The following is a 26,969-nucleotide window of genomic DNA, read 5'->3' on the forward strand; positions in this document are numbered from 1 at the left end:
CTGACACATGTTCCAACGGTCTAATTTCAAACTCACACGGCAACTTTACTTGGGCTACAAGCAAAGCTGACTTGTCCGACTCTGGACAAGATTCCCTCTCATAGTCTTCACTCTAAGACATAGGTTTTTGTTTAGGCATCACTTCAGTCATTCTGACTGGTTCTCTTGGACCCCACTTAACAGTACGGTGGTTCCTATGACTCAACACAAAAGAAAAAGAACTATGAAAGATCTAAGTCTTCGAGCTCCATAGGCTTCATATAGTGTCTTCTATTGTCATAGTCTTCAATGTGAATATCTTCATATACCACCTTTTACTTCAATGTCTTCATACATTTTTAGGGGTCATCTCTGGTAGTAAAACCGAATCAATGAGGGACTTCTACCTGTGTTATCCTGCAATTCTCACAAACACATTAGTCCCTCAACTAGGTTTGTCGTCAATACTCCAAAACCAACTAGGGGTGGCACTAGATGCACTTACAATCTCCCCCTTTTTGGTGATTGATGACAAACTAGTTGAAGTTTTCAACGGGAATATAATCTGTGAAATTGTAAAGGATAAATTGTCTTCATAAGTTGCAAGGGCTCCCCTTGAAGATGTGCATATAAGTTAATTTGCTTTTTGGAATGCAAATGCACATGGCAGGTTGTACTTGTGGAGATCCACTTCAACTTATGATGACAATCCACTATGCATGTGAAAGTATATGAAGATAATGACATGCATAATGGAAAATGGACGTCTGCAGAATGAGCTAAGTGCGGAATTTATCATCGCACATGCGGAATTTATCTTCGCAAAACAAGGTGGCAAATAAGTAGCAGACGACCATCTAGTTTAAGTGTTACAACTCATAAGAACCAAATGTAGCAAAAACGAGAGTTGTAAGCACGAAGCAAAATATAAAGCACCCACCCATATGGACCCGCCTGAAGACTATCAATCTCATATGCTTCTCCCCCTTTTGTCAGTAAGGACCAAAAAGGTTTGAAGACATAGAGCCTCTACTCGTTCCCATGAGGAGTAGGTGAAGTAGCAGGGTTGTTGGTGTTGTTTGGCGGTGCAGAAGAGCTTGGAGGTGCTGAAGGAGGTGGCGGTGAAGTAGCATCATCTTCTTCCTCAATAATTCTGGCAGTCACTGTGGCAGCAGAGGAAGAGAACTCAGAGTCTTCAAGGGATGGAGTTCCTAGCAGCACAGCCCTTCGAGGAGGTGTGGAGTCAAACTTGAATCTCTCAGTGAAGCCATCCTCTTGAAGATCAGCTTCAGAACACATCATCGTGAGCCCTTTCCATGTGCGGCGATAGGTTTCAAGGGCAACGAAACATTCTTGGTGGCAAGATTGTGAACGCGATTAACTTCCACCAAGAGGCTTTTCATCTAACGCTTCGGCCAGTCATGATGCCTATCCTGTTTCTGATGTAGAGCCACAAGAAGCTCTCGGTCGTTGAGAACATGAGTGTGCTTCTTGGGTCTTGGAGCAGTGGCACTGTCAGTGGCTTCAGTGGAAGCAGGGTGTTGTGCACGTGTAGTGCCAGCCAAAGGATACACCCGAGAAACTGGTTCAACGCCTTCAATGTTCTGAGTAAAACTCTGATGTTCTGCATTCTGAAGACTTAGAGGTTGCTTGGCAGGCTCAGAATATATGGCTTCAGTAGACATGTCCACGTCAGGCAAGAAGATCTGATGGTTGTGGGCTGAGGGATGATACGAGATGGCAGAGTGTAGCTTGATCAGCCGCATGACCCAAGGGGCGTAGAACTTCAAACCAAACAGATCAATGCCTGATGCAGCAAGTTGGCGTATGAAGAAGTCCTGTGCATTGAAGCATTTTCCATGAAGTATATAGAAGACCAAAGTCTTCACTGCACCCTGAAGCTTGGCATTTGGAGAGTGCCCTTTGATAGGCCAGAGAGTTCGCCTGATGATGTGATAGATGGTTCTTAGCAGATACTCAAGGTCTTCAACAAAGAACTCTGTGGGATAAGCAGCATCTTGGGGCAATGGCTTCATCATGCTGAGCATCTGACTCATAACAGGTTCTGGCCGCTGAAAGATGCTCTCAATAGCTTCAGTATGCAGCTGACAGCCTTACTCGAAGAGATCGCGAGGAGTGGGCAAGCCAGTGAGCTCAATGATGTCAAATGCATTGGCTTCGTGATGAACATTGCCAGTCATCCACTCCAGGACCCAAGTCTTCGGATCTCTACTGTACCCTCTGATGTGAAGTGTGGCATAGAATTGAAGCAGCAGCTCTTCATTCCAATGCTCTTCGTCAGTAATGAATGGCAGCAGTCCAACTTCCTTGAAGCAATCTAAAGCTTCTTCCAGACAGGGCAGACCAGCTATAGCTTCAACGTCAAGGCGCTTGTGTGAGAAGATGCGACCTTGGTTGTAAAGAATGCAAGAGTAATAGCTTCGCTGAGGATAGCTCCAGAACCGATCAGATGATATCCTTTCCCTTGAGTAGGGGTTCCTGGAGCTATTGAAGAACGTGTTGTCTGCCCTGAAGCCATTGATGTTGAAGGAGCCAGGTGCTGATGCAGGACCTGGAAACCTTGGCAGTCTTGGGATTGGCTTCTAGACCTGAGGCCTGTGCTCAACATGATAGTCGAATTGAGGACCGGTAGCAGACTCAGGAACAGAAGTGGCGGGATCAGTGGCTTCGCTGTCTTCTGATGCCTTTGTTGGGGAGGGCTCCACATTAGCTTCATTGGTGATTGTGGCAGCCTCACGATTTTCATCCTCCACTTGACTAGCTGGAGGGTCGGTCACAAGCACATTCTCCTAGAGAACTGCTTCTAGGTGGGACAGGGGAGTGGGATCTTGTGGGACTCCTTCTTCTGCGGCTGATGCAGCCGGAATGTCTTCAGCAGAGACTTGAGGCCTTGGACCTTTGCGAAGCCTGCGGAACGCAGACGATGCCTGTGGAGTTGGAGTGGGCTGGGCCTCATAGTCTTCTTCCTCTTGTGGGCGATCCGCCCATGAAGCATCCTGTGCAATTGGCGTCAGTGGACGACCAATGCTGATGAGTTCGCTGTTTTCAAACTGAGGAAGGACTGCACCATCTACTACATTGTCATGATGACCAATGTCTTCAGTAGCGATGGGATCAGCTGTTGGAATGTCTTCAGCTTCATGAGCCTCTGTGGAAGCAGGCTCATGAATTGTCAGTTGTCGTTCAGCTTCAGGATAGACCATAGAAATGGGTTCAACTATCAAGGGCTCTGTGGAAGCAGCCCGAGCTTTCTTGGTCTTCCTCTTCTTCTTGGAGGGGGCAGTAGGAGAGGCTTCAGAGTGTTTCCTCTTCCTGGCTTCAGCCTCAGCAGTCCTTGTCTTCTTGAGCTCTAAAGCTGTTGACCGGCTTTTTGGCTTCGAGCCAGTCAATCTAGATGGGAAGACAATCGGAACTGCTTCTTGCCTTGGTGCATCAGGTTCAGCCGTAGTAGGCTTCTTCTTCTTCTTTGCGGCCATCCTGGGGTCGATGCCAGGACGCCCAAGTGCCTTGCGCTTCTCAGCCTCATTATAGGCTTGCACACATCTATCAGCCAGAGTCTTCATGCGCTCACGCGAACCCTGAGCTTCTGCACGCTTCTTCACAAAGGCTTCCTTGAGCTCGTGCATCATTGTCTTGAAGTTCTTCACTTCTTGCACACTGAGCTTGGCCATATGCTTCTTGAACTGAGCCTTTTCATAGTCAATCTTCTGCTTCAGTTCAACAATGCGCTGGGCAATAGCAAGTTCTGAAGCAATGGCGCCTTGGAAGGCGACACTGAGGCCAATGGGTAGCTGCAGATCTTCAAAGCTGATGTTTGGCGTGTCAAACCACTCGTCAATGAAGTTGTGGATGATGGTGACATCAAAGAGAGGCAGATCATTGAAGATTTCTGCTTCTTCTTTGCTCTTGATGAGTTGCTGAAGAGCGTCATCTGCAAGATCTTCATCACTTGACAGATCAATGTCGTCATTGCGCAGAATGGCAGCAGCTGTTAGCTCTTGGCCAGTGTGAGGAAGAGGCATCTTGGCCTTCTGGGGTTTGGAGATGCGTGATAAGTCTTCAGACTGCACACTGTCTTCAGGAGGTGCAGTTGCCAGTGGCTTTGCCCTTGGGACTTTTGGTGAAGGGGAAGGTTTTGAAGCTTTAGGCTTCTTCAACTTCTTTGTCTTCAGAGCTGCAGGAGCTTCTTCTGATTCAGTGTCAGCTACGGGCTCATTCACTGCAGTCCCTTAAACTAAGATGTAGGTGATGAGGCCTTCAAGGTTGGCGAAAGGACCGATGACATTGGGTTCAGCATCTCGTGTGCCAGCTGCCCTTGGTGCTGAGGGACCAGGGTTGAAGTCTAACCCAAAAGTCTTCTTGTTCTGCTTCACTAAGTTCTAAGCAAACTGGAAGTTGCGCTTGAACAGATTGTCGTCATGACACCATAGCAGTGACGACGAGTGTGCATCAGCAGGCTGTGGTCCACGGACCATGCATGGATAGAAGCCTTGAGCAATGGCTTCATCTCTGGACCTGGGTAGAAGATTCTTGAATAGGATGTCTCCCCACGGTCTCTTGATGGCGTTTTTCTCAACATACTCCTGGGTCACAAATCTGTATTTGAACCATTGTTCTGCCCAATATCTTCGAATCCATTGGATTCGGGTCTTGCGCTGACTGTAATCCTCTTCAGGATCTGTCTTGTACATTTCTGAGAGTTCATCTGGCAGATCTCTGGATGTTTCACCACGACGCTTTCTGCCACCCTTCCTTGCTGCTTTCTCTGAAGCCATATACTTTAACTTGAAAGGCTTCAAGACGTTCAAAGGCTTCAAAGGTTTTCGTTTGCTGGACCAACAGGAACTGGCTTCGGGAGAATTTATGTGATGCTGTAAGAATTCTGCAAATGAATGCAGACTATGAGAACCAAAGGATTCTCCCACGGACATGTACCTGTGATAGCATTAAGGTGCGAGGGAAAGGGAAGAGGTCATATGCATTCTCAGAAGATTTTGAAGATAAATCAGTTTAGAAGACAATGACCTCATCGTGCGAAGACATTCACTCATAGATAAGAAGTTGGTTCCAGATTTTTACGAATCCACATATTAGTACAAGTGAGGAATCTAACTACTTTGTGAAGCACAAGTGAATATACTAGGCATGTTATGAGATGCAGTATGAGAGAGATCTAGCTTGTGTGAACAGAAATTGCTTGTGGTAGAAAGTGACAAATCCATAGGATCAATGGTGCTGTAAAAAGAGGAAGTTTTATTTACCACACTAAGAACTGCTAGACGAAGTGTAAGATGAGGCCGAGCAGTTCGATCTTCCATGCCCTAACTTGGCGACGGAGGACACCTACGGCGACGGTGGAGAGGATGATGTCCGCGGTTGGCGTGAAGACGGCGTCGGAGAGGTTGCGGCAGCGAAGTGCTTCGTCACCGGCGTCGTCGAGGGCTAGCGGTGGCGCTAGGGTTCGTGCAAGGGTGGAAGAAGAGATAATGACCGCTGTGAGTGTGTATTTATAGGTACATGGGCGGCACTATGATATTACACAGGTGCCCCTGGCGATTCGCATCTGAGGAACACGTGGCCATTATGCGGAATTTTGGGGTTTGTTCCACGTCCCACGCACGCCTGGATTTCGGGTGGTCGTTCCTACTTCTCCGGATTTCATGTGGAGGAATGAGCATTGAAAACGGACTTAATGGTTGTCTCTGTATCTTCTACTGACAAGGACGCAGAGAAGACATTCGACAGTTTCAATAGAATGCATATGACTTGGAGAGATAGAGTTTGAGATAGAAAGCATAGAGAGGTTAGGGTCCGATCACATTCACTTAGTTCAAAAGATTCAACACGAAGACATAGCTATAAGTGAATGCTGTAGAAGACAGAACACTAGTATATATATATATATATAATCAACATAGTGAAGATAATCATGAAAATATGTTGAGATCGAAGCCAAACCAAATTTGAAGACATTGCAAGGTAATGCCATGAGTGAAACACTTCCAAATAGAACGTTTGGTGGTGGCGTTACCCACCGTATAGGAAGTATTAGACCCAGACACGGCGCACAATTATCGTGGCGCTCCGAAGTCAAATTCCACATTAATGTATTCACACTTAGAATGTATGTCTTCATTGATTGAAGATATACTTTACTTCGTGTGTTGCACATCTAAGTCATCAATATGCATAAGGGTTAGGATGTGTGCCTGATCATAGGACATTTGAGGATTCCAGGATATTTAGCTCACACCGTAACTTGCAAAACCTCTTCTCATCCAAGGGCTTGGTGAAGATATCTGCCAATTGCTCTTCAGTGTTGGCGTGTATGATATCAATGTCTTCCTTCACAACATGATCTCTGAGAAAGTGATGACGAATTTCAATGTGCTTTGTCTTCGAGTACTGAACTGGGTTGTTGGCAATCTTGATGGCGCTTTCGTTGTCGCAGTAAAGTGGCACTTGCTTCAGATGAATGCCATAGTCCTTGAGTGTTTGCTTCATCCAAAGAAGCTGAGCGTAGCAAGATCCAGCAGCAATGTATTCAGATTCAGCAGTGGAGAGAGATACACAGTTCTGCTTCTTTGAAGACCAACATACAAGTGATCGTCCCAGAAAGTGACATGTGTCTGATGTAGACTTGCGATCGACTTTGTCACCAGCATAATCAGCATCCGAAAATCCAACCAAATCAAACTCTGAGCCCTTTGGATACCATAATCCTAGAGTTGGGGTGTGAGCCAAATATCAAAGAATTCGCTTCACAGCTAAGTGATGCGACTCCTTTGGTGCCGCTTGAAATCGAGCACACATGCAAACACTAAGCATAATATCTGGCCTAGATGCACATAGATAAAGTAAAGAACCAATCATGGAGCAGTATACCTTTTGATCGAACTCTTTACCATTGACGTCAGGACCCAGATGATGTTTGGCTGGCATTGGTGTTGTGAAGCCTTTGCAGTCTTGCATACCGAACTTCTTCAGGCAATCTTTGAGATACTTATCTTGAGGTATGAAGATGCCATTGCGTTGTTGTCGTATTTGAAGACCGAGGAAGAACTTCAGCTCCCCCATCATGGACATCTGATATTGCTCTTGCATCATATATCCAAACTCTTCACTGTACTTCTGATTGGTGCAGCCAAAGATAATGTCATCCACATATACTTGGCATACAAACAGTTCACCATCATATGTCTTCGTGAAGAGAGTGGGATCTAGGGAACCAGGTATGAAGCCTTTGCTCTTGAGGAAGTATTTGAGTGTGTCATACCAGGCCCGAGGGGCTTGTTTGAGGCCATACAGTGCCTTGTTGAGCTTGTATACCATGTCAGGATGTTTTGGATCTTCAAAGCCAGGCGGTTGTGCAACATACACTTCTTCTTCAATCTTGCCATTGAGAAAGGCACTCTTCACATCCATTTGATATAGAAGTATGTTATGATGATTTGCATAGGCCAGCAGTATGCGTATGGCTTCAAGTCTAGCCACAGGAGCAAATGTTTCATCGAAGTCAATGCCTTCCACTTGAGTATATCCTTGAGCAACGAGACGAGCTTTGTTTCTGACAACTTGACCATGCTCATCTTGCTTGTTGCGGTATATCCATTTGGTGCCTATTATATTGTGCTTCCGTGGATCAGGACGCTTAACCAGTTCCCATACATTATTCAGCTCAAACTATTGAAGCTCTTCTTGCATAGCTTGAATCCATTCAGGTTCCATGAAGGCTTCTTCAACTTTCTTGGGTTCTGTTATTGAGACGAATGCAAAGTGCCCACAGAAATTTGCTAGTTGAGTTGCCCTTGAACGAGTGAGTGGACCAGGTGCATTGATGCTATCAATTATTCTTTCAATCTGCACTTCATTGGCAACGCGAGGATGTACAGGGCGAAGACTTTGCTCTTGCTGTTCATTGTCGTTGTTAGAAGGAATGTCTTCAGGCTGAGCATTGTCTTCATGTTGATCAGGTGCTGAGATGATAAGTTCTTCTTCAGGATGAGCTTTAGAAGGTATAATTTCTCCAGTTCCCATTAGCTTGATTAATTCACTGGATGAAACTTCATCTAGCACATTTGGCAGTTGCTCTCTTTGTGAACCGTTGGTCTCATCGAACCGCACATCCACTGTTTCAACCACTTTGTAATGGAAGAGATTGAAGACTCTGTAGGAGTGCGAATCCTTTCCATATCCAAGCATAAAACCCTCATGTGCTTTTGGTGCAAACTTTGAGGTGTGATGTGGGTTCTTGATCCAGCACCTTGCGCCAAATACTCTGAAGTAACTAACATTTGGCTTCTTGCCAGTAAGGAGCTCATAAGATGTCTTGTTCAGAAGCTTGTGAAGATAAACACGATTGATTGTATGGCATGCAGTATCAATGGCTTCAGGCCAGAATTTTCTTGGGGTCTTGTATTCATCTAGCATCGTTCTGGCCATCTCAATGAGTGTTCTGTTCTTACGTTCGATGACGCCATTCTGCTGTGGCGTGTACGGAGCTGAGAATTCATGTGTGATACCCAAGGTGTCAAGATATGTATCAAGGCCAGTGTTCTTGAATTCAGTGCCATTGTCACTTCTGATGTGCTTTATCTTGGCGCCAAAATTGTTCATAGCTCGATTGGCAAAGCGTCTGAAGACATCCTGCACTTCAGTCTTGTAAAGGATTATGTGCACCCAAGTATATCTAGAATAATCATCAACAATAACAAAGCCATAGAGGCAAGCAGTAGTAGTAAGAGTTGAGTAATGAGTGGGACCGAAAAGATCCATGTGAAGCAGTTCGAAGGGTCGAGTAGTGGTCATGATTGTCTTCGAGGGATGTTTGACCCTCGTCATCTTCCCTGCTTCACAGGCACCGCATAAGTGGTCTTTCTTGAACTTGACGCCCTCGATGCCTATGACATGCTTCTTCTTTGCAAGGGTGTGGAGGTTCCTCATGCCAGCATGCCCAAGCCTCCGATGCCAGAGCCAGCATTCTGAAGCCTTTGCTAGAAGACATACTGCAAGCTGTGGTCCTGCTGAGAAATCTACCACGTAAAAATCATCTTTTCGATACCGTTCAAACACTAGAGACTTGTCAGATTCCATTAGTACAAGGCAAAAATATTTTCCAAATATTACGATCATGTTCAAATCGCAAAGCATTGAGACAGACATTAAGTTGAAGCCAAGGGATTCAACAAGCATGAATTTATCCATGTGTTGATCCCTTGAGATTGCAACTCTACCTAGACCCAATACCTTACTTTTACCACTGTCAGCAAATGTGATGTGGCTCTTGTCGGATGGACGTAAGGTTGAGTCCATAAGAAGACTTCTTTTGCCAGTCATGTGATTTGTACACCCACTGTCAATAATCCATTCTGAAGACGCTGGTGTCGTACCCTACAGTGCAGTTAGGGGGATAGGCTTCACCAAGAGCATTGTGAAGCAAAAACATTTGACGAACCAGTGGGTTATGAAAGCTTAGATCCAGGTTAGGACTAATAGGGAGAGTAGCAAGCAATTCAGGAACGAAGTACATAGTAAGACCATTCGGGCATTTGATCTTGCGCCCTACAAGATGTTTAAGGTCCCCAGCAATAGCGTCAGACGATTTTGGTTTTCTGCTGGAGACCTTTCCCTGCAAAAGAGAGTCAAGCTTTCTTAGCCACCCACATCTTCAAGGGTGGCTTAGAAGCAATAAGTCTAAGTGCGGCATCTGAGAATTTTGGCTTTGAAGCCCTAGCAAACAGTCTTGCAGGCGGACAATAGTACTCATAAGAATAAGCAGAATAGTTCTTGGTCTTATGAACATGGCGGTTTGATGAACCGCTCTCATATTCATATGCCTGAGTATGGTTTCCCTGCAAAACATTTGCGTTAGTGTGACTCAGGTGAGTCCTTTGTCTGTATGAAGCCTTTGGACCGTATGAAGCCTTTGGTCTGAGGTTTGTCTTCTTCACGTGAGATGTCATGATGACATTCACAGGAAGACTCTCCAGACACCTTTTTGGAACCCAGATCTTCTTCATAGGCGGTCCATTCCTGCAGTTAGTACCAATGTACCTGGCAAACACTTCACCATTCTGATTCTTAAATAGTATATAGTTTGCATCAAAGGATTCATCAATGATAATGGGGTTAGCACAAGTGAAGCCAGATAGATTGGATGGATCTGCTGAAGGTTCCTTTGCAGCAACCCACATGGTTTTGGGGTACTGCTCAGGTTTCCAGTAAGAGCCATCTGCATTCATTTTCCTTACGAACCCAACACCCTCTTTCCTAGGGTTTCGGTTCAGAATCTGCTTTTTGAGGACATCACATAGTGTCTGATGCCCTTGAAGACTTTTGTACATCCCTGTTTCAAGCAATGTCTTCAACCTAGCATTCTCATCAGCAATAGCGGTGGTATCCTCAGCAGAGGGGTTAGTTACCACATCAACAGTTGAAGATATTGCAACAGCAGTAGCAGTAGAACATTCAGCAACAGAAGTAGCATTATCACGCTCAATGCATTTAAGACATGGTGGTTCAAATCCTTCCTGAGCGGGACTGATCTGTTTGGCGCGAAGTGACTCGTTTTCCGTTTGAAGATCTTCATGAACCGCTCTCAATTTCTCAATATCTTGCTTCCTTTGAAGATAATCATAGGAAAGCTTTTCATGAGTTGTTGAGAGAGTTTCATGACGACTTTCAAGTTCCTGATACTTAACGTGAAGATTTTTTATGTCTTCAATTAAGGATTCTGATCGAGTCATTTCAGCACCTAACAGATCATCGCTTCTGTCTAACAGTTTTTGAATATGTTCCATAGCTTTCTGTTGTTCAGTTGCAATTTTAGCAAGTGTTTTGTAGATAGGTTTTGAACCACAATCAGAGTCATCGTCACTAGATGTTTGATAGTGAGTAGTGCGTGTGTTTACCTTGGCACCGCGTGCCATGAAGCAGTAGGTAAAAGCGGAGTAGTCCTTGTCATTTGCATCGGTGTCGGTGATGAAGTCATTGTCTTCAGTGTTGAAGATGGAATTGGCAACGTATGCTGTAGCCAGACTTGCGACGCCTGAGTCGGATTCCTCCTCAGACTCCACCTCCACCTCCTCAGAAGTAGACTCCTCCTCTGAATCCATTTCCTTGCCAACAAATGCACGTGCCTTGCCAGATGAGCTCTTCTTGAGTGATGAAGACTTTGAGGAAGACTTGGAAGAAGACTTTGAGTATTTCTTCTTCTTCTTCTTGTCGTCAGAGTCATATTCCTTGCTCTTCTTCTTCTTTTTGTTCTCATTGTCCCACTATGGACACTTAGAGATGAAGTGGCCAAGTTTCTTGCACTTGTGACATGTTTTCTTCTTGTAGTCATGGGCAGGAGCTTCATCATTCCTTGAACTTGATCGGGAAGACTTTCTGAAGCCTTTCTTCTTGGTGAATTTTTGGAACTTCTTGACAAGCATAGCAAGTTCCCTTCCAATGTCTTCAGGATCATCAGAACTGCTGTCAGATTCTTCTTCAGATGACGAGACAGCTTTTGCCTTCAAGGCATGAGTTCGTCCATAGTTTGGACCGTAGATATCTCTTTTCTCCGAAAGCTGAAACTCATGTGTGTTGAGCCTCTCAAGTATGTCAGACGGATCGAGTGTCTTGAAATCAGGACGTTCTTGAATCATCAGGGCCAGGATGTTAAACGAACTATCAAGTGATCTCAGCAGCGTCTTGACGACTTCGTATTTGGTAATCTCAGTGGCGCCGAGGGCTTGAAGCTCATTTGTGATGTCAGTGAGTCAGTCAAATGTGTGCTGGACATTCTCATTGTCATTTCGCTTGAAGCGGTTGAAGAGGATGCAAAGGACACTGATTCTCTGATCTCTCTGGGTTGAGATGCCTTCATTGACCTTGGAGAGCCAGTCCCAGACCAGTTTGGATGTCTTCAAAGCACTCACACGGCCATACTGTCCTTTGGTCAGATGACCACAGATGATATTCTTGGCAGTAGAGTCCAGTTGAATGAATTTCTTGACATCAGCAGCAGTGACACCTTCTCCAGCCTTGGGAACGCCGTTCTTGACGACATACCATAGGTCGACGTCAATGGCTTCAAGATGCATGTGCATCTTATTCTTCTAGTAGGGATATTCAGTTCCATCGAAGACGGGGCACGCAGCGGAGACTTTAATTATCCCTGCAGTCGACATAGCTAAAACTCCAGGTGGTTAAACCGAATCACACAGAACAAGGGAGCACCTTTCTCTGATACCAATTGAAAGTGCGTTATATCGACTAGAGGGGGGGGTGAATAGGCAATTTTTATGAAAGTCTTCAGAACATAGAAGTTTTGAAGACAAACGATAAAATTAAACCTATTACCATGCAGCGGAAGGTAGACTACACTAGGCAAACCATAGTCTAGTATTCAATGAAGTGAAAGCACAAAGACTAATAGCAGCTAGGTAGTAAGGATCAGGTAGGAAGATATTGTGAAGCCAAACAGAACACGCAGTCACTCAGTGAAGACAAATGATAGTGCAAACATACAATGACTTCACAAGGAGTAACAGTAAGTAAAGAGAAGTGAAGATGAAACCAGTGACTCGTTGAAGACAATGATTTGTTGGACCAGTTCCAGTTGCTGTGACAACTGTACGTCTGGTTGGAGCGGCTAGGTATTTAAACCTTAGGACACACAGTCCCGGACACCCAGTCCTGAACACGCAGCTCAGGACACCCAGTCCTCACCGTATTCTCCTTGAGCTAAGGTCACATAGACCTCGCCCAATCACTCTGGTAAGTCTTCAAGGTAGACTCCCAAACCTTCACAGAGTTCGTTCACCGGCAATCCACAATGTCTCTTGGATTCTTAGAACGCGACGCCTAACCGGCTGGAGGATGCATAGTCCTCAAGTGTAATAAGTCTTCAGATCACACATACAAGAAGACTTAAGTGATGCCCAATTCTCTCTGGCTCTGGTGGTTAGGGCTTTATCCTCGCAAGGAATTCTCTCTCAAAGGCTTCGAGGTGGGTTGCTCTCAAACGACAAAAGCCATACTTTCAATTTGAGTAGCCAACCGTTTATGGTTGTAGGGGGTGGGCTATTTATAGCCACTTGGCAACCCGACCTGATTTGTCCGAAATGACCCTGGGTCACTAAGGAACTGACAGGTGTTCCAACGTTCAGATTTCAAACTCACACGGCAACTTTACTTGGGCTGCAAGCAAAGCTGACTTGTCCAACTCTGGACAAGATTCGCTCTCATAGTCTTCACTCGAATACATAGGTTTTTGGTTTAGGCATCACTTCAGTCATTCTGACTGGTTCTCTTGGACCCCACTTAACAGTACGGTGGTTCCTATGACTCAACACAAAAGAAAAACAACTATGAAAGATCTAAGTCTTCGAGATCCATAGGCTTCATATAGTGTCTTCTCTTGTCATAGTCTTCAATGTGAATATCTTCATATACCACCTTTGACTTCAATGTCTTCATACATTTTTAGGGGTCATCTCTGGTAGTAAAACCGAGTCAATGAGGGACTTCTACCTGTGTTATCCTGCAATTCTCACAAACACATTAGTCCCTCAACTAGGTTTGTCGTCAATACTCCAAAACCAACTAGGGGTGGCACTAGATGCACTTACACCGTCAACACCAACTCTCTTCCCCTCTATGCAGCGGTGTAACACCTCTTCTCTTTGCTGTAATATCTACTTAAACATGGTGCTCAATTCCATATATTATTTTCCAATGATTTATGGTTATCCTATGATGTTTGAGTAGATCGGTTTTGTCCTGTGGGTTAATCGTGATGTTGGTTGGCATGATTGTATATTTTATTTATGGTGCTGTCCCACCGTGCCCTCCATTCTCGTGCAAACGTGAGGCCCCCCTCCCCCGCTGTAGGGTGTTGCAATATGTTCATGGTTCGTTTACGGTGGGTTGCGAGAGTGACAAAAACTTAAACCCGAGTAGGTGGGGTATGACGCATGAGAATAAAGAGGACTTGATACTTAATGCTATGGTTGGGTTTCACGACCTTAATGATCTTTAGTAGTTGCGGATGCTTGCTAGAGTTCCAATCATAAGTGCATATGATCCAAGTAGAGAAAGTATGTTAGCTCATGCCTCTCCCTCATATAAAGTTGCAAGAATGATTACCGGTACTTGTTATCGATTGCCTATGGACAAATAACTTTCTTGTTGACAAAAGCTCTCTACTAAAATTAGCTTAGTTGTGTTTTTATCTAAACAGCCCCTACAAAGTACTTCTAGTTTCATACTTGTTTCCTGTAAAGCAAACATTAAGTGTGCGTAGAGTTGTATCGGTGGTTGATAGAACTTGAGGGAATATTTGTTCTACCTTTAGCTCCTCGTTGGGTTCGACACTCTTATTTATCGAAAAAGGCTACAAACGATCCCCTATACTTGTGGGTTATCAAGACCTTTTTCTGGCAGCGTTGCCGGGGAGCAATAGCGTGGGGTGAATATTCTCGTGTGTGCTTGTTTGCTTTATCACTAAGTAATTTTTATTTTGTGCTCTTGTTTTCTATCTTTAGTTATGGGTAGGAAACGCAAAATACCAAAAAAAATAGTTGTACCTACTAAACCAATGGTTGAAGAACCACCCAAAATATATCATACTACTAAGGCTTTCTACTTGGATCATCTTTGATCCATTTGTGCTCGTGCTAAAAACCCAACTAGCTTAGTTGAGGGAAAATCATTAGATTAGCATGCTTGTTTTGTGCGACATCATTTATCTGAAAAGGGAAACTTTTACAGCATCAAATTAATACTATGCAATGCTATGCTTGGAATTTATGTGAATTATATGATGTTGTTGTTCTGAAGACCCTAAGAAACACCTTCCCTACCAATGTGAGTTTATTGATAATGGAATCGTATCTTCTTATGCCAAAGGCATTTATAATTACTTTGATATCGAACAAATTGAATAATTTGTTGCTTTTAAGGGTGATTATGAAATTGCTTCTTTGATTGAAAAGTATGATGCTACTCTTTGCAAATCTAATTTTTTTGCTATACTTAAAAATATTGTTATGATAATTATGCTTCTAATGCCTATGTTAAACCATATATTGAGGACTCCTCCGCTGTCCAAGAAGAGTCTAATATTTTGCAAGGGTCTATGGAAGAAGAAATTGATGAAACTGTGAGTTCATTGGATGAAAAAGATGAGGAGGAGAGCGAAGAACAAACGGAGGAAGAACGATTATCTACCCGTGCCCACCTTCTAATGATAGTAACCCTTCAACCCATACATTATTTAATGCCCCTTCGTTCTTACCAAAGGATGATTGGTACAATAATTGGTGTGATCCCGTTGATTCATTTGAAATATCCCTTTTTGATGATGCTTGCTATGCTTGTGGCCATGATGACGATATGAATGATGCTTATGGAGATGAACTTGCTATCGTTCCTTATGTTAAGAATGAAATTGTTGCTATTGCACCCACACATGATAGTCCTATTATCTTTTTGAATTCTACAAACTACACTATATCAGAGAAATTTGCACTTATTAAGGATTACATTGATGGGTTGCATTCTACCATTACACATGATGATTTTGTTGAATATAATATGCATGTGCTTGCTGCTCCTACTTGCAATTATTATGAGAGAGGAACTATATCTCCACCTCTCTATGTTTCCAAACACGATAGAATTGCAAGAAACCGCTTATGCTATGTATTGGCCTTTACTTGATGTGCATGAATTGTTCTTGTATGACATGCTGATGCATAGGAAGAGAGTTAGACTTCGTCATTGCATGATATATGTTGCTTTGTGCTCACTACTAAATGCCAAATCATTGTTAATTACAATTGGCTTTGATATACCTTGGTATTCTGGTGGATTCATTACTTGAGCACTTTATGCCTAGCTTAATGGCTTTAAAGAAAGCACTGCCAGGGAGACAACCTGGAAGTTTTAGAGAGTCATTTATTTTTGTTGAGTGCTTTTATAAAGTTTAAAAACAAAATAATATAGAGGGGAACTTAAAACATTTCACAAAAGAGAAGCGATTGAAAGGTGATGCATTGCGGAAATGAGGGTCGACATTGAACACTTGTGTTCATGCTCATTGAAACAATGTAGATTTTTTCATGCAGATTCTCACAAAAATAATTATGCCCTTGTACAATTCCATTGTATTATAAAAATAATGTGCCAAGTTTTGCCTTCAGGATGTTTAGATTGCTTGTTGGTTTGTGCGGTGCAAAACAGAAACTTTGGCTGTAGTGCGCGATTTTACATTTTTACTGGAACGTTAAATGGTTCTGAAACGTTTTGCATTGTCTTTCTTTACAATTTTTTTATTTTTAATAATTGTTTTAGAATATTTGGAGTACCAGAAGTATGGTGAATATTCAGATTACTACAGTCTGTCCTGTTTAAGACAGATTCTGTTTTTGATGCATTGTTTTGCTCGTTTTGATGAAACTATCGATTTTTATCGGTGGTATAAGCCATGGAAAAGTTATATTACAGTAGATACAATGAAAAATCAAAATATGAACTAGTTTGCAACAGTACTTAGAGTAGTGATTTGCTTTATTATACTAACGGATCTTACCGAGTTTTCTGTTGAGTTTTGTGTGGATGAAGTGATCAAAGATCGAGGAGGTCTTGATATGAGGAGAAGGAGGAGAGGCAAGAGCTCAAGATTGGGGATTCCCAAGGCACCCCAAGTAAATATTCAAGGATACTCAAGCGTCTAAGCTTGGGGATGCCCCGGAAGGCATCCCATCTTTCTTCAGCAAGTATCGGTATGTTTTCGTTTTCATTTCATTCATGTGATATGTGCAAATATTGGAGCGTCTTTTGCATTTAGTTTTCACTTTTGTTTTATGCACCATGCTGGTATGAGATAGTCCATGGTTGATTTATAGAATGCTCATTGCACTTAGCTTATATCTTTTGAGTGTGGCTTTATAGAATGTTTCATGTGCTTCACTTATATCATTTGAAGTTTGGATTGCCTGTTTCTCTTCACATAGAAAACCGTTGTTTGAAGAATGATCTTTTGCTTCACTTATATTTATTAGAGCATGGTCTTTTGTAGAAAGAATTAAACTCTCATGCTTCACTTAGATATATTTAGAGAGTCAAAAGTAATTGGTCAATTGCATGGTTAGTCATGAAATCCTACATAAAATTTATGGATCACTGAATATGATATGTTTGATTCCTTGCAATAGTTTTGCGATATAGAGATGGAATATGTGGGAGGTACTAGTAAACAGTTGTGGTTAGTAAGAATATTGGAGTTAAGGTTTGTGATTCCCGAAGCATGCACGTAGTCTCTCGTTATGCTATGATGTTGGAGCATGGTTTATTATTGATTGTCTTCCTTATGAGTGGCGGTCGGGGACGAGCGATGGTCTTTTCCTACAAATCTACCCCCCTAGGGGCATGCGTAGTAGTACTTTTCTTCAAGGGCTAATAAACTTTTGCAATAAGTATATGAGTTCTTTGTGACTAATGTGAGTCCATGGATTATACGCACTCTTACCATTCCGCAATTTGCTAGCCTCTACGGTACCGTGCATTGCCCTTTCTCACATCGAGATGTGGTGCAAACTTCGCAGGTGCATCCAAACCCCGTGATATGATACGCTCTATCACACATAATCCTTATTATATCTTCCTCAAAACAACCACCATACCTACCTATTATGGCTTTTCCATGGCCATTCCGAGATATATTGCCATGCAACTTCCACCGCTTCCGTTTGATGACTTGAGCATTCATTGCCATATTGCTTTGCATGATCATATAGCTGACATGGTAGTTGTGGCTCAGCCACCATTCATCATTTTTCATACATGTTACGCTAGATCATTGCATATCCTGGTACATGCCAGAGGCATTCATATAGAGTCATATTTTTTCATAGGTATCAAGTTGTAATTTTTATTTTCTTTTGAATTATAAGTAAATAGAAGTGTGATGATCATCATTAATCATTTTTAAAGCAGTGCCCCAGTGAGGAAAGGATGATGGTGTGACGCCCGGATAATTAAGCTACAGTAATTCTCTGCTAATGATGCCACGTCAGTTCGATTACTGTTGCTAATCTCACGTTAGTTCGAAACCGATTCAAATTCAAATTCAAAAATCAAGAAAACAATAAAAGTTTTCGAATATTAAAACTAAAGTGTTCGGACTGAACCAAATATTGCATAGGTAATTATGGTGGAGAAACCCCACTTTCATAAAATGTTTAAATACTCTAAAATGAATAAAACTTAGCAAGGACAATTATTTAAATGCTTCTAAAATAATAAACAATTTCTAACTAAATTGTTTTAGGTGCCAAATTAATCGTAAATTAATCGTGGAAGTGGAATATTTATTAATACTATTTTTGATACAACTTTTGTATTGTATAAATACTAAAGTTTAATAAAACAGAAAGAAAAATAAATAAAAAGAAAGAGAGAAGCAAAACAAAATAAAAAGGAACCCCCTCCCTCATTGGGCTTCGGCCCCGTAGGCCACCAGGCCGCCTGGCCGGCCCAACCGTCCACCCACTCTCCCCCATTAACCCCCACCCCGACCAAACCCTATCTGCTACCCCCCACTTTCTCTCCCCACGATCCCCTCCCCCTCTTCACCTGATCTGGATCGGCCAGCATCGAACGCCCCCGCGCGCCCCCAACGCCGATCGCCGGCGTCGCCTCCCCGCCGGACAGGCCGTCCTCGACCTTCTCCTCGCTGACCCCGCTCTCCCTCGCCCCCCCTGCCCGATCTGGATCGGGAGGGGGCCGCCCCGATGTCGCCGGCGCCCTCGACCCCGGCGCCCCGTTCACCGCTCGCCGGAGCCACCGCACCGGCGCCGCCCCGTCGCACGCCGTCCACTCCGTCACCGGTGCCGCCTCGCTGGACCTCCCCGAGCCCCCTGCTAGTACCCTACGGCCCCGCCGTGAGCACCTTCCTCTCCTCGCACTCCATCCTCCCGTGTCGGACGCCGCCATGTGCTCGCGTCCCGCTGCGCCCGCCACGCCACGCGCCACTGGACCGCGGTCGCTGCAGAGCCCGCAACGGCCGCGCGCTCCCCACTCCCCCTTCTGCTGCTTCCACCGGCCGCGTCTGCGCGCTAGGCCACCCACTCCCCGGCGCCCTCCATCGCGCACCACGGCCATGCCCACTGCGCCGCCCCCTGCATCCCGCTGCGCGTGCTCGCCCACCCGGCCGCGCCTCTAGCTGCGGCGCTCCCACCGCCGCACCGCCCCTGGCCTTCTCCCATGCGCCTCCTTGGCCCTGGCTCGCCGGCGCCGCTCGCCAAGCCCCGCCCCGCGGCTGGCCTGGGCAGGCGTCCAAACGGGCTCTGCCCCATTAACCCGCGCCGTTAGCCCGCTTTGGCCCAGTGCCAATGACACATGGGGCCCAGCCCCAGAACGTTTAATAAAAAAAGATTAAAAAACTAAATAAAAATAAAAATAAAAATGTATAATCTTTTTAATCTTCCCCAGAACGTCTAATTAATATACGCAGACGAGACGGATCTTTTTAATCTTTTTAATCTTTTCTCGGGGCTCAGAACGACGAGACGGATCCGGATACGCAGCCCGTTCATCCGCCACGCGTCCCTAACATAACGAACACGCAACTTTCCCCCTCCGGTTCATCTGTCCGAAATCGCGAAACACCGGTACCACCTCTTACCACGTTAGGGCACCCCTAGCACCGCTACTTGTCATGTCATGCATTGCTATGCATCTGTTTGCTTAAATATTTATTGTTTCTTCCCCCTCTTCTCTTGCTAGACACCGAGATCGACGCCGCTGCTACCCAGTACGACTACGGTGTTGACGACCCCTCTCTCTTGCCAGAGCAACCAGGCAAGCCCCCCTTGAGCACCAGATATCGCCTACTCTCCTCTATACAACTTGCATTAGAGTAGTGTAGCATGTTACTGCTTTCCGTAATCCTATCGTGATGCATAGCCTGTCCTTGCTAGTACTGTTGTTACCTTTACCTGCAATCCTAATGCTTAGTATAGGATGCTAGTTTACCATCAGTGGCCATACATTCTTGTCCGTCTGCCATGCTATACTATCGGGCCGTGATCACTCGGGAGGTGATCATGGGTATATACTTATACATAATATATGATACTTGTGATGACTAAAGACGGGTCGGCTCGTAGGAGTACCCGCGAGTGATTCACGGATTGGGTCCGAAAGGACATTCATCCCGACGGCCCTCTGAGTGGATCTTTGTGGCGAAGCGACAGGGCAGGTTGAGACCACCTAGGAGAGAGGTGGGCCTGGCCCTAGTCGGCGTTCGCAGTTATTTCAAGATAACATGTTTAATGAGATCTTGGTATTTGATCTGAGTCTGGCCACTGGCCTATATGCACTAACCATCTACGCGGGGACAATTATGGTTACTCGACGTCGTGGTATCAGCCGAAGCCTTCGTGACGTCAGCGACTGAGCGGCGCGCGCTGGATTGGAATGTAAGCCTGCTCTTGTATTAAGGGGGCTAGTTCTGCTTCCGGCCGCTCTCGCAACGTGCAGGTGTGTAATGGGCGATGGGCCTAGACTCCTGCGCCATAGGATTTAGACTGGCATGCTGACCTCTATGTTGTGCCTAGGTAGGGCTGCGACGTGTTGATCTTCCGAGGCCGGGCATGACCCAGGAAAGTGTGTCCGGCCAAATGGGATCGAGCATGTTGGTTATGTGGTGCACCCCTGCAGGGAAGTTAATCTATTCGAATAGCCGTGATCTTCGGTAAGAGGACGACTTGGAGTTGTACCTTGACCTTGTGATAACGAGAACCGGATACTTAATAAAACACACCCTTCCAAAGTGCCAGATACAATCGGTGATCGCTCTCTCACAGGGCGACGAGGGGAGGATCATCGGTTAGGGTTATGCTACACTATGCTACTTGGTGAACTTACCATCTACTCTCTTCTCCTGCTGCAAGATGGAGGTTACCAGAAGCGTAGTCTTCGAAAGGACTAGCTATCCCCCTCTTATTCTGACATTCTGCAGTTCAGTCCACATATGATACCCTTAATCCATTTGATACCAATGCATACATATGTAGTGTAGCTCCTTGCTTGCGAGTAATTTGGATGAGTACTCACGGTTGCTTTTCTCCCGCTTTTTCCACCTTCCTATACTCGATTGCTACGACCATACGTTGGAGCCCAGGAGCCAGACGCCAACGTCGATGACGACTACTACTACTCGGGAGGTGCCTACTACTACGTGCAGCCCGCTGACGACGACTAGGAGTACTTTAGGAGGATCCCAAGCAGGAGGCCTGCGCCTCTTTCAATTTGTATCCCAGTTTGTGCTAGCCTTCTTAAGGCAAACTTGTTTAACTTATGTCTGTACTTTGATATTGTTGCTTCCGCTGACTCATCTATGATCGAGCTCTTGTATTCGAGCCCTCGAGGCCCCTGGCTTGTAATATGATGCTTGGATGACTTATTTTATTTGTAGGGTTGTGTTGTGATATCTTCCCGTGAGTCCCTGATCTTGATTGTACACGTTTGCGTGTATGATTAGTGTACGGTCAAATCGGGGGCGTCACAGATGGAGACCAGGATTCCCCCACAAGTCGGGATGAGACTCCGGACAATGAGAGAAAAAATATAAAAGAAGAAAAAAGAAAGAAGAACAAAAAGAAAGAAAGAAACAAATAAAAATAAAAAATAATAAAAAGAGAGAAGGGGCATTGTTAGTATCCTTTACCATACTTGTGCTTCAAAGTAGCACCATGTTTTTAATATGGAGAGTCTCCTATGTTTGTCACGTTCATATACTAGTGAAAAAATTTCATTATAGGACACTGGTGCGCGTCGGTCCTAAACAAAAGGTTTAAAACCCCTTTCCGCGACGGCATTTGGAACCGTCGCCAAGTGAGTGTGGGTGATAGGGGGGTCCTTCCCACACGACCCAAAAACCATGGGGGATAGGGCCCCTACAGTACTCCTACTCGTTTATGCTCGCATTGCCATCGCAGTCAGTATTCTGTGGTGCTACGTTTACGATGCGCAGCTCATCACAAACGGTTCACTATTATAGAACGTGTATGATGCGCGGCCCATCACAAACGGTTCATCATTAAGAAGATTAGCTAATCATCATACGAGTGTTGAACAGGATTATGAAACGTCGGACCGTCGTAACATCGTCGTACACGACAACTATCGTGCATGCTATTCTATGGTGCAACGTTTACGATGAATACTATCAGAAAAAGTTCATGGTTGCGAATCGTGTATGATAAGGCAACTAACACAAACGTTTAGTTTGCCTGCATCATTTGTGATATTGTCTGACATCGCACACGCTTGGCAAACAGCAACTGTGTGCATGCTTGCACACATTTCCTCTCTGTTAACCGTGTCGGATTATGGTGGATATCGCAAACGTTTGTGTTTTACCAACCGTGTGTGCCGTAACAACCTGGAGAGCGTAATTTCACTGTAATTTAATTGCTAATTTTCCAAATTGTACCAGATTTGGATTTGAATTTGAATGTATGCTAAAGCTTTATTCGTATCCATCAGGTTCAAACAACCAATGCATTATTCGATTCATAGGTACATATGTTCAAGAATTACATAAGAACCAAATAAAGAATGATGAACCACAGTTGTATAGTTGTACTATTAAAGATGGTTAAGAAAGAGGCGAAACATATTCTGGTTGCTGAACAAGGTGAAGCGGAATGCCCATATTGTGCCCTCCTCCATGCAGAAGGCACGTACGACTCTAGTCCAACCCCTTGTGATGGCCGACCGTCCATCCTTCACGGTCTTCATGAAAACATCTAGATAATCATCGTGTTCTGGTAGAAATACTTTAACCTTTGCATGCCCGCCAATCATGTAGTTTGAGAGGTAATCTTGAGTAAACTGCTTTGGCAACCACTGCAAAGGAATAAAATTTCAGACATTGTCATCTAACACAACTCATTATGGGTAGTAAAAAGAAGGCTGCAGAGTTCTTACTTACCATCCTGCAGTTCACTGTTGTCTTGGATAAAGTGTAAACAAATAGTTTAATTGCCATCTTTGGACCCATTTTACTAACAATCTTTATCAGCTTCCTCACTTGATGCTGGTTCATCGATATCTCATTGCCCCATACGCAGAAAGGGTCGAAACACGGATCTTTACCAATGACACATGTACCTAAAAGCACCAAGTTAATATTAGAAGCTAAACAACAATGACACAATGATGTAGTACAACACTCTTTTATAATATGTCTATATACATCCGTATGTGGTAGTCCATTTGAAATCTCTAAAAAGAACAAATATTTAGGAACAGAGGGAGTATCTTATAACATCCAATATACTCACATATTAGATGAATTAACATCTTATATTATGGACCGGAAGGAGTTTAGTTCGTTCTTAAAAATTATCTGCTGCTGTATCCACGGGTTTCAATTAGTTTGAGCTAGTTCAGGCTCAAATAGCCATAAAGTATATCTAAACATGTGGGCTATTTTGAGCTTGTTGACCCACCCAAAAAAACTAGTATCCAACCCAAGAGGTGCTAATTGGAGCTAGTTCTCCTGGTGCATTTATTGTCAATCTAACCCTGCCATCCAAACAACTCTTTGGATGGAGTTAGTTCAGGGTTAGTAATGAGCTAGAAACTAACTCTAACCTCTAGCTAAGTTGAGTATCCAAACAGGGTTGTGTTGTTGTTGTTGCTGCTACTCTTCTACGTATATCTAGACATCATTAGAACATTAATGTAACACTCTTCCTTGTTGCTATGTAGCCTAGGATTGCATATTTAGACATTAAGTACAATGCATGTTGCTATGTAGCCTCAGATATATTACATATGTCCCTAGTTAACCTAAGGAAAAATGGGTTGTAGATATATTCAGTTAAAAGCCCGATTCACCGATTAGTCCCTTATCAGCCGCCGGCCTATATGGTACCAGCTACAGATATCCTGAATAGTGAGCACATATATATATATAAGCCATGGGATGAAACTAACCTCAATGGAAAACAACAGTTGTTCCCAAAATTGTCCTGTGTAGGTACATCAAGAGGCATGTTAAGCACAACAGGCTAAACATCAACCAAAATTACACATGGCCGACAAAATAATCTCCAAAAGATAGCTTCAGCGTGCAGGTTTAAGCACGCTAGTAAAGCAAAACAAGTGGAAAGGTGTGCTAACTGCAATAGGCCTAACATTTAACAACAAGCAAACATGGTCATTCAAACTGGTATTGTGTCGGTCTAAGTACACTGGTTATGGTTAAATAAAAATGGAAAGGCCTGTTAACTATAAGATGCAGCAACCAAATGTAGTCATTCATAGTGGTATTGTTGAAACTGCTACTGATGAAACTGAACTGCCCAGTTCATACTTGCACATATAGAACATCATGTTGTGAATAACTGGAATAAACAAGGCATACTACGAACAACCAAAGATAGCATTTGACACTGAACATATGCTAACTACAAACAACCGAACAATCAAAAAACTTTAAAAGAGGCATATGCTAGCTATAACAGGCTTAACAGCAAGCAAATATATGCATCCCTATCGGTATGATTAAAACTGGATTGATGAAATGTACTGCACAGTAAATAATTGCACATATAGAGCATCACATTGTGAACAACTGAAATAATCAAATCATGGGTTTCCTCACTTGTCACAGATGGGCTCGTTCCCGTGGGAAGAGCACAGACCCTAGATGCGCTCCATGTTGTCGTAGATGGGCTCCTTCCCCTTGGAAGAGCACATCTGTAGGGTTCCCTCCCCGATGTCGCAGACGGGCGCTTTCCCCTTGGAAGAGAAGATGGACTCTTTCCCCTTGGAAGAGTCGGAGAGGGAGCCCTCCTCGTGGTCACCGTCGATGAGGTCGTACTTGGAAGCTGTGGATCCCAAGCCAGCGTCAGAGAACGTGTCCTTCAGAAATGACAATAGGGGTCGATGGCGATGTAGAATGGAAATGTCACAGCCCTAGCTTAGCTTTTGCTTGTCCTTGCATGATCGTCATGTCATCATGTCTAAATTTCATTTAAATATGAAATGGGGGTTGAACAAACCCTAGCATCAATCAAATCAAATAGGCTCAAGTAAAATCTATTTCAATGAACCCAGAATGCCCTTTAGAAAAGTTCATGATTTTTGTTAAAGGTGAAAACCTCTTTCAAAAATGATGCAAATATTTCTAGGCCATTCTCGATTTTTGAATTTAATCTTATTGTATTTGACTTTGGGCATTTAAATACTATAAATAATTTAAATGTTCAAATAATGTTGGAACTATTTTTGGGCCACTGAAATAATTCAGCAAGTGTCCATGAATATTTTCAGGATTTTAGGAAATGCCTTGGTATTTTTCCTAAGCTCAAAACAGAGGCAAATAATTAGAAAACAAAAACAAAAACAAAAAGAGAAAGAGGGAAAACCTACCTGGCCTTACCTGTAGTCGGCCCAGCTGCACCGGCCAGCCCACCTGGTGGCCCAGCCCACCAGGGGCAGAGCCGTCTTCAACCTCTGCCTACTGGCAGAGGCGTGTCAACGCGCCGTGCCCGAGCCTCCACCTCCTGCTAGCCACGCAGCTGCTCCCCCTCGCCCTGGATGCTGCCACGCGACCCCCCTCGATCCCCTCTGCCTCTCCCCTCACTCTCTGCTCTCCCCCTCGCCTCTAGCCCTTCCCCGAGCTCACCCAAGAGCAACCGCCACCGCCGTTCGCTGCCACCATGCCCAGAGCCACCTCCTCGCCCTCCACCCGAGTCCAGAAGCTCTGCCTCGACGCCGTGAAGCACCAAGATGAAGCACGCGCCCACGGGACGCCTGAAATGACGCCATCGTCTTCGTCTTCCTCGTTGAGTACCGCGGATCTCCACCGTCGATGTGCCGCCGTCCGAGCTTCCCCGAGCCCACTTCTACAGCCCCTGCAACCGCTGTGAGGCCACGATCCTTTTCCCCCTAACCCCGTGCTCGATTGCCTCCCCTAACCGCCCTAACCACCTTGCCGAGCGCTCCTCGCCACCGGCTATGGCGCCGCCGCGGCCACAGCTGCTGTAGCTCGCGTCCGAGTCCATAAGCGCGCTCAGCACAATCCCAGGAGCACGTAGCACTCTTCGTCTTCCCCTCTTGTGCACCGTAGCATCGACACCGTCCGCGCCCGAACTCCGGCCGCCGCCTTTGAGCTCGTGGCCGTCGACTCCGGCCACCCCAGGTCCGGCTACTGCCACCGGGCGACGGGCTGCAATGCCAGCTACCCGTAGAGACCAACCGCGGCTCAAACCGCAGCCTGTACGCGAAACCCGAGCAACTCCGGCGAGCTGCCGCCACGGTTTTGGTCGCCGGCGGCTTAACTCCGGCTGTGCCGACGTGGCACCATCATTAGTGGCTAATGATGCCACTAAACTAACCCCTAGCTCACTGACGTATGGACCCCACACCTAATTAACCCTGGGTTTAGCTTCCTGTTTATATTAGTGCTAACCCTATGGACCCCACGTGTCAACTTTGACTTTGGTCAAGCCAACGTTGACTGGTCCCACCTGTCATCCACCTAAACCAGCCTGAGACACTGACGTATGGGTCCCACAGGTCAGGTTTGACCTGGCCGACCCAGTTGACTAGCTGACGTCACAGCTATGTCATGCTGACGCAGTAAAGCATTTTCTGGATTTATTTTTATATAGAAAATTCCAGAAAATGTCGCAACTTCAAAAATTCATATAAAATCAACCGTAACTCCAAATGAGACAAATTATATATGAAAAATGATCAGAAAAATCCAGTCTATCCATCTGTACTGGTTTCATGCATGTTAGAGCAACTTAAACTTGCTGTTTAGCTCAAAACATGTTAATGCACTTTATAAACCCATAACTTGAGTTTGTATTTGAATCTTTGATCCAAATGAGCTCAAACCACCCTGGTTGTAGATGCATTAGTCCAACACACTCATTTTGCCATGTCATATT

General features: G+C 44.6%; 1 long non-coding RNA gene across 1 annotated transcript; it reads left to right on the top strand.

Moving 5' to 3' along the window:
• Positions 1-18,593: 18,593 nt before the first annotated feature.
• Positions 18,594-21,584, top strand: LOC147992735 (uncharacterized). Its single transcript, XR_015615398.1, has 3 exons — positions 18,594-18,932; positions 19,777-19,851; positions 21,176-21,584. It is a non-coding gene; the product is annotated as an uncharacterized LOC147992735 (long non-coding RNA).
• Positions 21,585-26,969: the final 5,385 nt, after the last annotated feature.

The sequence above is a fragment of the Triticum urartu genome, chromosome 1A (genome assembly GCF_056163025.1).
Source record: "Triticum urartu cultivar PI428250 chromosome 1A, HENAU_Tu73, whole genome shotgun sequence".
In the NCBI taxonomy this organism is placed as follows: domain Eukaryota; kingdom Viridiplantae; phylum Streptophyta; class Magnoliopsida; order Poales; family Poaceae; genus Triticum; species Triticum urartu.